Source organism: Podarcis tiliguerta, assembly GCF_965153285.1.
Source record: "Podarcis tiliguerta genome assembly, chromosome: 4".
Taxonomy (NCBI): Eukaryota; Metazoa; Chordata; class Lepidosauria; order Squamata; family Lacertidae; genus Podarcis; species Podarcis tiliguerta.
Genome location: NC_139537.1, coordinates 99503046 through 99512775, shown reverse-complemented (window position 1 = coordinate 99512775; position 9730 = coordinate 99503046).

Sequence of the window (9730 nt, the reverse complement as noted above, 5' to 3'; positions counted from 1 at the left end):
GAAAAAGGGGTTTTGGAGCGAAAAAAACCCTCAGAAATTTTTGTCAATTTTCGTCTTGCGAAGCAAGCCCATAGGGAAATTCGTCTTGCGAAGCACCTCTGCAAACGGAAAAACCCTTTCGTCTTGCGGGTTTTCCGTCTTGCAAGGCATTCGTCTTGCGGGGCACCACTGTACTGTTCTGTACTTGTTTGAGAGAGACAATGTATTTTTTTTCTAATTTCTTGATGTGTGTCTTCCTTCCAGGACATCAGGACAGCTGACATAGAATCATAGAATCATAGAGTTGGAAGAGACCACAAGGGCCATCGAGTCCAACCCCCTGCCAAGCAGGAAACACCATCAGAGCACTCCTGACATATGGTTGTCAAGCCTCTGCTTAAAGACCTCCAAAGAAGGAGACTCCACCACACTCCTTGGCAGCAAATTCCACTGTCGAACAGCTCTTACTGTCAGGAAGTTCTTCCTAATGTTTAGGTGGAATTTTCTTTCTTGTAGTTTGGATCCATTGGTCCATGTCCGCTTCTCTGGAGCAGCAGAAAACAACCTTTCTCCCTCCTCTATGTGACATCCTTTTATATATTTGAACATAGCTATCATATCACCCCTTAACCTCCTCTTCTCCAGGCTAAACATGCCCAGCTCCCTTAGCCGTTCCTCATAAGGCATCGTTTCCTTTGACCATTTTGGTTGCCCTCTGGACACGTTCCAGTTTGTTAGTGTCCTTCTTGAACTGTGGTGCCCAGAACTGGACACAGTACTCCAGGTGAGGTCTGACCAGAGCAGAATACAGTGGCACTATTACTTCCCTTGATCTAGATGCTCATGTGAATGAGAAGGTGGTGGTTTACAGTAAGAAATGAATTTGACCATTTCGGTGGGGTTTTTTTTTGGGGGGGGGGGTATTACTGAGATTTTTCAAAAAGTGAGAGATTGCACCCTTTGTTCCCAAAGCATTTGAAAAGCTATTAAAACAATGGAGGGATCAGCAACCACAAAATGTGACAGTGCCTATTAATGCCAAAAATGTTTCTGATTTATAACTTTATGCATCATTGCATGGAAAATGAATCCCTCAGGGGTGTTTGAAGACTGAAAAAAGCAACTAAAATGGAAAAGTCTAAAGGTTGAAATTCTACCATGGCAGCTGTCCTTAACTCAACCCGTTGTGGCCATATGTAACCATGGCTGTGACCTGCAGCCCTGTTCATGTGTTATGCCTGAAGAGGGAAGTGGAGGTGGATGCACATGCCAGCACCACAACCAACATCCATGCATACTCTGGCATGCCTGACCTCAATTTCAGCAGGAAGGCCTGAAGGGGAAATGTAAGCATGTTCAACTGAACACCTTTATATTCCTCCTTGTAAATGGGAATCATAATTGTGCCACATGGGGAGGATCATAAACATCTTCCCAATTTATTACAGGATTGTGTAAAGGCTGCATGTCCCATTTTTACAGTTTCCCTTGTATGATACCATCTTACCCTTGGCAATTTTCCTAAAATATTGCTGACTCAGGTTGGTCAAACCATCACAAGAGTGCTGTCAAACAGGCAAAGTCTGCATCCCCAGCAGTAGCTCGCATTCATTTTCTGAAAGGTAACCAGTTTATACCAGCTGCCATTCAAATTTTTCAAGCTAAAGTGTCATCCCAGCTACATTTTGGGATCCCAATATGGATACAAGCATATAATAGTGATTTAGATAAGATACACTCAAGTTTCCTGAGACGTATCCTGGGGCTCCCAAGTTCAATCAAGTATGAAACAGTGTGTGCAGAACTAGGTATACACACGATGGGATATTGGGCCAGCACTATAAAATAGTGATTGCATTGCCTTTTCTGCTGCCAACCTTTGAGTCTGCTCTCTGACTAACTTAAAGGCTCTTATTATCAATCCATATGGTTCCAACTCTTACATAGCAAAATCAGATCTATTAGTATTGACTTGCAACTCTTGTATAATTCAAGTGAGCAATATATTTATTGCAATATTTTAACCAGATTAAGGGACATTGAAAAACAAAACTTTAAGTAGCTATAAATAAAATTTGCTCCCCCAAGTTCTATGGTTTAAATACAACAGATAACAGGGTCACTTATAGTTCAAAATTAGTAATTCCAGCCTTGGTTAGCCCGACTGAACGTTTTCCCTTCAGCTTTTGTCAAGGGCAAAACATCCCCAGAAACAATAGGCATTGCAGACGTTCTTTGAATGTGCCAGACAGTAGAACATATTCTTTTCTACTGTCCATTGTACAACCAGCTACACAAATGCGTGCTATCCCCCTTTCTGGGTAGTCCAACATCACGGCACAATGAAAATATTAGATTCTATCTGTCTGATATTAACCCAGAAGTAACTGCAAGGGTGGCTGAGTTTTTATCAATAGTATCTCTTAGAGTGGTTAATGAAAATCCTCGTTATTACATATTTTTACATGGCTGTTTATTTGTATATATTTCAAAATTTTATATATGGATGTTTTATGATATATTTGTAATGCCTAATAAAGGTTTGGTGAAGTAGTAAGTAAGTTGATGCAAAGTCATTTTCTCTTGATGTTCACTCTGTGCTTCTCCTGCTAAAATATCGTCACCCTGAGGGCTTCTGATTCACAACTGAGTAATTTTACTCTGTCTATTCAGGCCCTTTGTGAATTGAATGGATATTATTGCTTACGATCCCCTCGCTCCTAGATGCATGATATTGTCCTTGGAATCATGAATGGCTTTTGCTGTGGGATCACAATTTTCAGAAATGCTGCCTTCCATAGCTGGTATTCTCTGGAATTATATTAAAACTTCTAAAATATGTAGTATCAAATACCACATGTATTAATCTAGGGAGCATATGAAAATACTGCATATATTAATTGTATCTCATCACTTCAATACCTTGAGTTATGCACAAAAAATAATGAATGTATAATCACAAAACCCAAGTCAGATAGTGAAGTATTTTTAGCATGAATATTTGGGGACATGGAAAGACGTTGCTTAGACAAAATAAACATTAACTAACTTTTATATTGAACATTTCTCTGTATGTGGTATGTTCTTGGAATCATATTTTATCCCTTAACTTGTTTGCTAGGATAGTAGTCAGATTTGGGCATTCTTATGGAATTAATTCTTATGGATCAACATGTGAACCATGTGAACCATTTGTTGTCCCTAGAGCAAGAGCCACTGGACCTAAAATCAAATAAAAACCGAACCAGGTTATGAGTTAATCACTAAATATGCAAAATTCTTAACTGTGAAAGACGTAGCCTGGATAAATGGCATTTTAGGGGGTACCAGTGCTATTTAACTTGTTCACAAATGATCTAACATTTGGGTTGGGCAGCGGTGTTTCAGATTGCACCAAATTATTCAGGATGGTGGAAAACCAAGCCGTTCGTGAAAGGAAAAATGGACAACATATTGGCAAGTCATGTTCCATAGAAGTGTATAGTAATGCATATCGAGGGGGAGGGCTGAGTTTGCATATACAGGGAGGAGTTCTAAAAATACTTTGATTACCCAAGAAAGATATCTTGGTGAAAAGGCCCCTGTAAAAATTAAATCTACATGCTTATATGACAATGGGGGAAATGGCAGATTCAGTGGTAGAAATTAATGTAATTATGGATTGAGTGCAGTGTAATTTTTTGCCAGCCTATCTTTCTATATAAAGAGATGTGGATATGTAGAGCTGAATAAGCTGTGGGAAAAGGCAATAAAATGATCAATAGAGTCTTCTCTTCAAGGGCTTTAAAAAGTTTACAAAGGAGATTTCTACTAGAAATCTGTTAAATCCCGAATGCCAGAGAGATTAATATATGTCTAATAACTCTAGAAAATGAGATCATTCAAAGAAATTGGCAGTAGGTACAGGACTGACCCATGTAAAATTCTCCTTCACAAACCACTTAAATGTTATTCATTATTGCCACATGATGCTGCATCCAGTTAGATGAACTCAAAGGGAAATCCACGGATGGCAGAACTATGAATTGCTCTTGTTCAGTGCCATATTGAACATGTTTCTTCAGGTAAAGGAGAAAACAGGCAACCATTTCTATAGCAGAGGTTGTGGTGATATAGCCATCCACATTGGTATGTGATATCATAGCCATCTTTCATTGGTAAATGAAAGAAATGGAACTGAGTTTTGATTTGGGGCATAAAGTTGCATTGGACACCAGCATTAAGGATGATTTATATTGGATATGGGTCTTAAGCTTTGTTGTACTGAGAGACAATATTCTGGTTTGCATGTTCTTGTAGACGTCTGTAGTTAATTATCTTATTGCCACTATATAGGGAGACTCTTGAAAGACGGGACAATTGCTGCTTCATATTGCCATTGTTGGCAATGATCCAACAAATTTATGTACAGATACCTGGTAGTTTCTTTAATGTTTCTACTGCAATCTCCTGTTTCAATGCTATGAATTGTTCCCTGAATAAGTCTGATGCTAAACAATACCACCTTATTGTTGTCTAGAGCATGGTGCTGATAACGCCAAGGTTGCAGGTTTGACTCCCATATGGGACAACAGCATATTCCTGCATTGCAGGCGGTTGGACTAGATGATCCTCAGGGTCCCTTCCAACTCTGATTCTATGATTACAGATATAGGTGGATTTTTGGCTTGGGCATTGGTTATCTATCTGTTCCAGCCCCCCCCCCCCCCAACAAAAAAAAGATAAATGATTTAATTTTAAAAAGGTAAGGGAACTCAGTTGCTTTTCAGCTGCATGACATCACATATGAAGTCTGGCATAGGGTGAATGGGTGTAGCTTCAGAAAAATGGCCTTCGGAGCCAAATTAGTATCTTTCAGGCCTAAATAGGGCTACAGCAGGCTTCATCAACCTCAAGACTACAATTCCCATCATCCCTGACCACTGGTCCTGCTAGCTAAGGATCATGGGAGTTGTAGGCCAAAAACAGCTGGAGGGCCGAGGTTGAGGAAGCCTGGGCTACAGGACTGAAGGTTTCCCACCGCTGACTTATCTCTGTAAACTTAACGTAGAGCTGTGACGGTGTCAGTATTGTAAGAGGAGGAGCATCCCTCATAGGCAGCTGAAAGTCCATTACTGAGATTAACCTCAGCAATCCTCTTAGCAGGGGCACAAAGGCGCTTCAACCCCCTCAATATTTTGAGGCAGGAGCTCCAGCCTCCCCCCCCCCCATATTGAGGGGGCCAACATCCCCCAGCACTGCTGGGCACCCTCCAGGCACCCCGGGAGCCTGGGGGGGGGGCAGCTGGAAGAAGTGAGGGTGAAGCTCACCCTCTGTGTGTCCTGCCCCTGCTTGGCACATGCTTTGGGGAGGAGGCTAAGCCCAGAGGCCGTGCTCTGCCTCCTCCCACCTGCCTGATGCCACAAAGAGAATGTCAAGCACCTCCTTCTCCTGTCCCCTCTCCACCTCCAGAACACCCATGTATGAGTTCTCGCACGCTGGGCAGGGGTGGGGCACATCACATGATGCGGGCAAGCCGGGACCCCTGCCACTTAGTGGACCTGCCATGCTACGCTACAGCAAGAATGTCTATGTAGCACTTTCAGAGTGTTCTGAACACTTCCTATGCATGATCTAATTACAGCCCTAGGCGTACGGAAGCCTTTTCAGCTCACATTTCTCACATGGGGAACTTTTACCAGTGAATTTAAGGTGGATGTGAGATGTAATCCAGGAGCTTCCAGATTCATAGCATTACACTAGGCAAGCTCTCATGTACCTGAGAAACACTCACCTTAAAAAACCACTTACTTTCTTTCTTGAGCATCAATGGGTTGTGTCTCCTGTATTCTCTTTGAGAGAGTGATAGAATGAAACCGAGTGACCCTGTGACTTAATCTCCTGCAAGTCAGTTCTATTGTGCTTACCCAGTCATTCACTCTGATTTCTCCAGAGAGGCAACACAGTTCAAAAGCACTCTTCACCCTTACACGTCTTTCAGCTTGTTTAAGATACTTCTTCCAACTCATTTGCCAAGTGTTATTCCTATTTATAGAGACACAATGCATTTAAGTGCCTCGAGAAAGGCCTGTATGGCTTCAGTTTATAAAGGGTTGCTGCACGAGTTCCTGGAAGATAGTACTTAGGACACTGGGGGAGCTTTTGCCTCGGCTCCCAAGTGGTTACTGTTCAAAAAGCTAGGTGGGAGAGGAGCTGTATGTTATTTACTGTACCAGGCCCTGCAGATTTAGTTCTAGCACAACAACCAGTGTTTCATCATTCCACTTACCTAGACTGTTTCTCACATCCAATAGCTGCTTTGGGGTTTCTTCAAAAACCTAATGGAAAAGCAAGATCTGTTGGGGTGCCATGAGCCCCTCCATCCGATCCTTAGGTTGTATATGTGTGTAAATAAAACCATATGTCCTAAAGACACCACAGTCTCTCATCATTCCAAGGAAATGATGCCCTGGGAAAGCACCGGCACCTCTGGAGTCTCTTGCCACTCATGGATTAGAGTAGCATGTAACAATACATTTTAAATCTATCATGGGGAAGCTTATTTCTGCTGGGTTTGTTTATGGGTTACTGGGGTTGTTTTATAGAAATCACAGTTTAATATCTAATGCGTTTTTTTCTTTTAACATTTATGTAAGTTGCTTAGAGGCTTTCTTGTAATAAGCAACTAAGAAGTCAAAGTAATAATAGAAGGGTGGAGTTTAAATAAGTCACGTTGTCCATCTTTCCTGGTCCTGCCCTGCATCCTTGGCTGCTGAAGCCAGAGGCAGGAAAACATTCAACATAATTGCGCCAAGTCATGAGGAAAGTAGTGGTGTCACTCATTTTGAAAAGGGAAACTTGACACAAAAACCTGCCATTTTGTGGTACATGAAGACAGTGCAGGAAATGGTTGTTCTTTTCTGGAAAATCCAGTCCTGAGAAGTGCCAGATGGGAGCATATGTTTTGAACCCCCCTCCTCCCCCCCCCATTTTTTTCTATAACCAAAAGTGTCCTGCTAGGGTTCCAGTGCTCAAATGCATCTACATCTAGGCCTGCAGAACTTGCGACTCATCGAGCTAAACACAGCCCAGCAGGCAGGCTGAGGGGTTCTCCACGGGTTTGATAAACCTTCTGCATGAGTTCACAAAAGCAGGGAAATTGTCAGGTACCTGACCATAGGATCCGTTCAGCCTGGCAGGTCATAGATGATGCTGTACTAATCCATACTTAAGTCTGCTTCCAATATCAAATGTTCCTAAGAACCAGAGCATTAAAAAGATCCTTGGGTGGACTGATGTGCTTGTGCAATTCATCCTATTGCTTCAGTTTAGAAATGATAGCCTCCAGGTACTTTGAGAACATTGCAGAAGTGAAATGGTGATGTTCAGAACAGCATCTGGAAGCATGCTTTCCCAGCTCTTTCTTTGAATTGCTTAAATCACCATGATGAGAAAATTATTACCTATTGGTGCATAGTCCTGTTCCCTGACATATACAAACAGAAGGCGAGAAGGCAAACTACAGGAAGAAAAGAATTTGATTGCAGCCCTTAGTGGTTTACCAGACATCTGGACTCAAAATAAAAGTGTTATTGATTGATATAGACCATTTCCTGGAAATGTCTGCAGTTGGTAAAAGCTGTGTGCCAAAGTGAGAAAATCAAGGGAGAATTTCTTTTTTAGATACAATCCTGATAAAAATAAGTGATGAGAAATCACTTTTTAGGAAGGAAATGATTGCTTGCAACTCTTAAGTTCTGAGAGGAGGGAACCGTTTACTTTGCAAAGTGCTAAGGGGTGTTTTTAGTAGTGATTAGCTTAGTTCTCCATGTGTCATAGAGCAGGAGTAGCCAGCCTGGTGCCCTTTAGTTGTTTTTCATCTCTGGCCACTGACCATGCTGGCAGAGTCATAGAATCAAGGAACTGGAGAGTTGGAAGGGAGCCCAAGGGCCATCTAACCTCACCACCTGCAATGCAGGAATCTCAGCTAAAGCATCCATCCATCCAACCAACCAACCAACCAACCAACCAACCAACCTCTGCTTAAAAACCTCTAGGTAAGGAGAGTGCACCACCTCTTGTGGGAATCTGTTCTGCTATCAAACAGCTCTTACTGGCAGAAGGTTCTGCCTGATGTTTGGTCAGAATCTCCTTTCTTGTAACTTGAATTCACTGGTTTGGGTGCTACCCTCTGGAGCAGGAGAAAACAAGCTTGCTCTATTTCCCTGTGACAATTATTTAGTTATTTGAAGATGTCTATCATATCTCCTCTCATCCGATGAGAGTATTAGTCCAAAACAATAGAAGGGAAGTGCAGGCACACAGGGTTTCTATCTGCCATTGGCTGAGGTGCACTAATCCTAAAGAGGTAGGACACTCAGGGATTTTTTTCGCAGCTGGAACTCACCAGAACTCAGTCCCAGCACCTCTCAGGTAGGCACCATTGCCATCATAAGAGAACAAGGTTGGCATTCATGGTGACTTGCCTCTGAATAGAAGAAACAGGAAAGGAGGCTCAGAGAAAGCACCCAAGAAGGTCCTAGGACAGGCTTCCTCAACCTCGGCCCTCCAGATGTTTTTGGCCTACAACTCCCATGATCCCTAGCTAGCATGACCAGTGGTCAGGGATGCTGGGAATTGTAGTCTCAAAACATCTGGAGGGCTCAGGTTGAGGAAGCCTGTCCTAGGACAAAGAAAAAGATCCTTGGACAAGGGAGAGGTCCAGAAGAAAGAGAGGGCAGGACAGTTCCGTAGGAGAAAGTCTGGAAGGAAAAGAAAAACTGAAGAACTGCAAAAGGCCAGGGGCAAAAAGCAATGGCTGTTCACATATTATTTTGAAATGAGCCAAACTCTTTTTTCTGAAGGTCTCTAATCCAACTAAGTTGATATTACTTTTGCAGTCAAATTAGTTTCAGGTACATATGACTAAGACAGAAAAAACAGTTGCACTATTATCCTCTTCTTGTGATTTGTGGAAAAACATCACATATTTTATACCTGATTTGTTTGAAGTTTTACCCAACACAGTGTGCAATCAAGAGGAACAACGGTATACTTTTGTTTCAAAAATTGCATTCTGGGGAAGGGATTGCAGTACAGTTTAGTGTTGCTATGGTCATCTTCCCTTAAAACTAAAGTTGAAGTGAATGCTGAAGTTAGCCTCAACTAATGGGAAATCCCAAGTTTTGATCAAGTTCCAACTTGATAGTGAGCAAATTTCATCTGAAATGAAATTTGAATCAATTTTTTGAGTTCCACAAGTGAAATCTATTGAGGAAAGGCAGACAATCAACATTTCTCACTTAGAAGGGGGATAGGTTCTACACATGCCTATAGACCACCACTGAATTTCAATTATAGCAAATTCTAAAATTCTTACAAAATTTGAAAAGTAGTGTGAGAACCGTATTTTCAATAAGTATAACCAAAGAGAGCTTTGCGCCATTGCGGTAATGCCCCAAAATACTGGAAATCCCTTGGAATGTGAAGGGAATTTAATATATATTGAGCAAAAGTGTGGTGAGCATGGGGTTTCCCTCCACCTTATCTTGTTCCATTCCATGACACACCCCTACCACCATGATGCAAATGTATTGGCTCACTTAGAGTGGGAATATGGGTTTGCAAGAGGGACTGCACTGATCCAGAGACTGGCATACGATGTTAGCTAGGAAAATGCTGAGGATTCCTAAGCTACAAATTGTTATACTATCATACTATAATGGACCGTTCTTACTTTTGAGTTGGTAACTTGAAGCTTCTTACTTACATT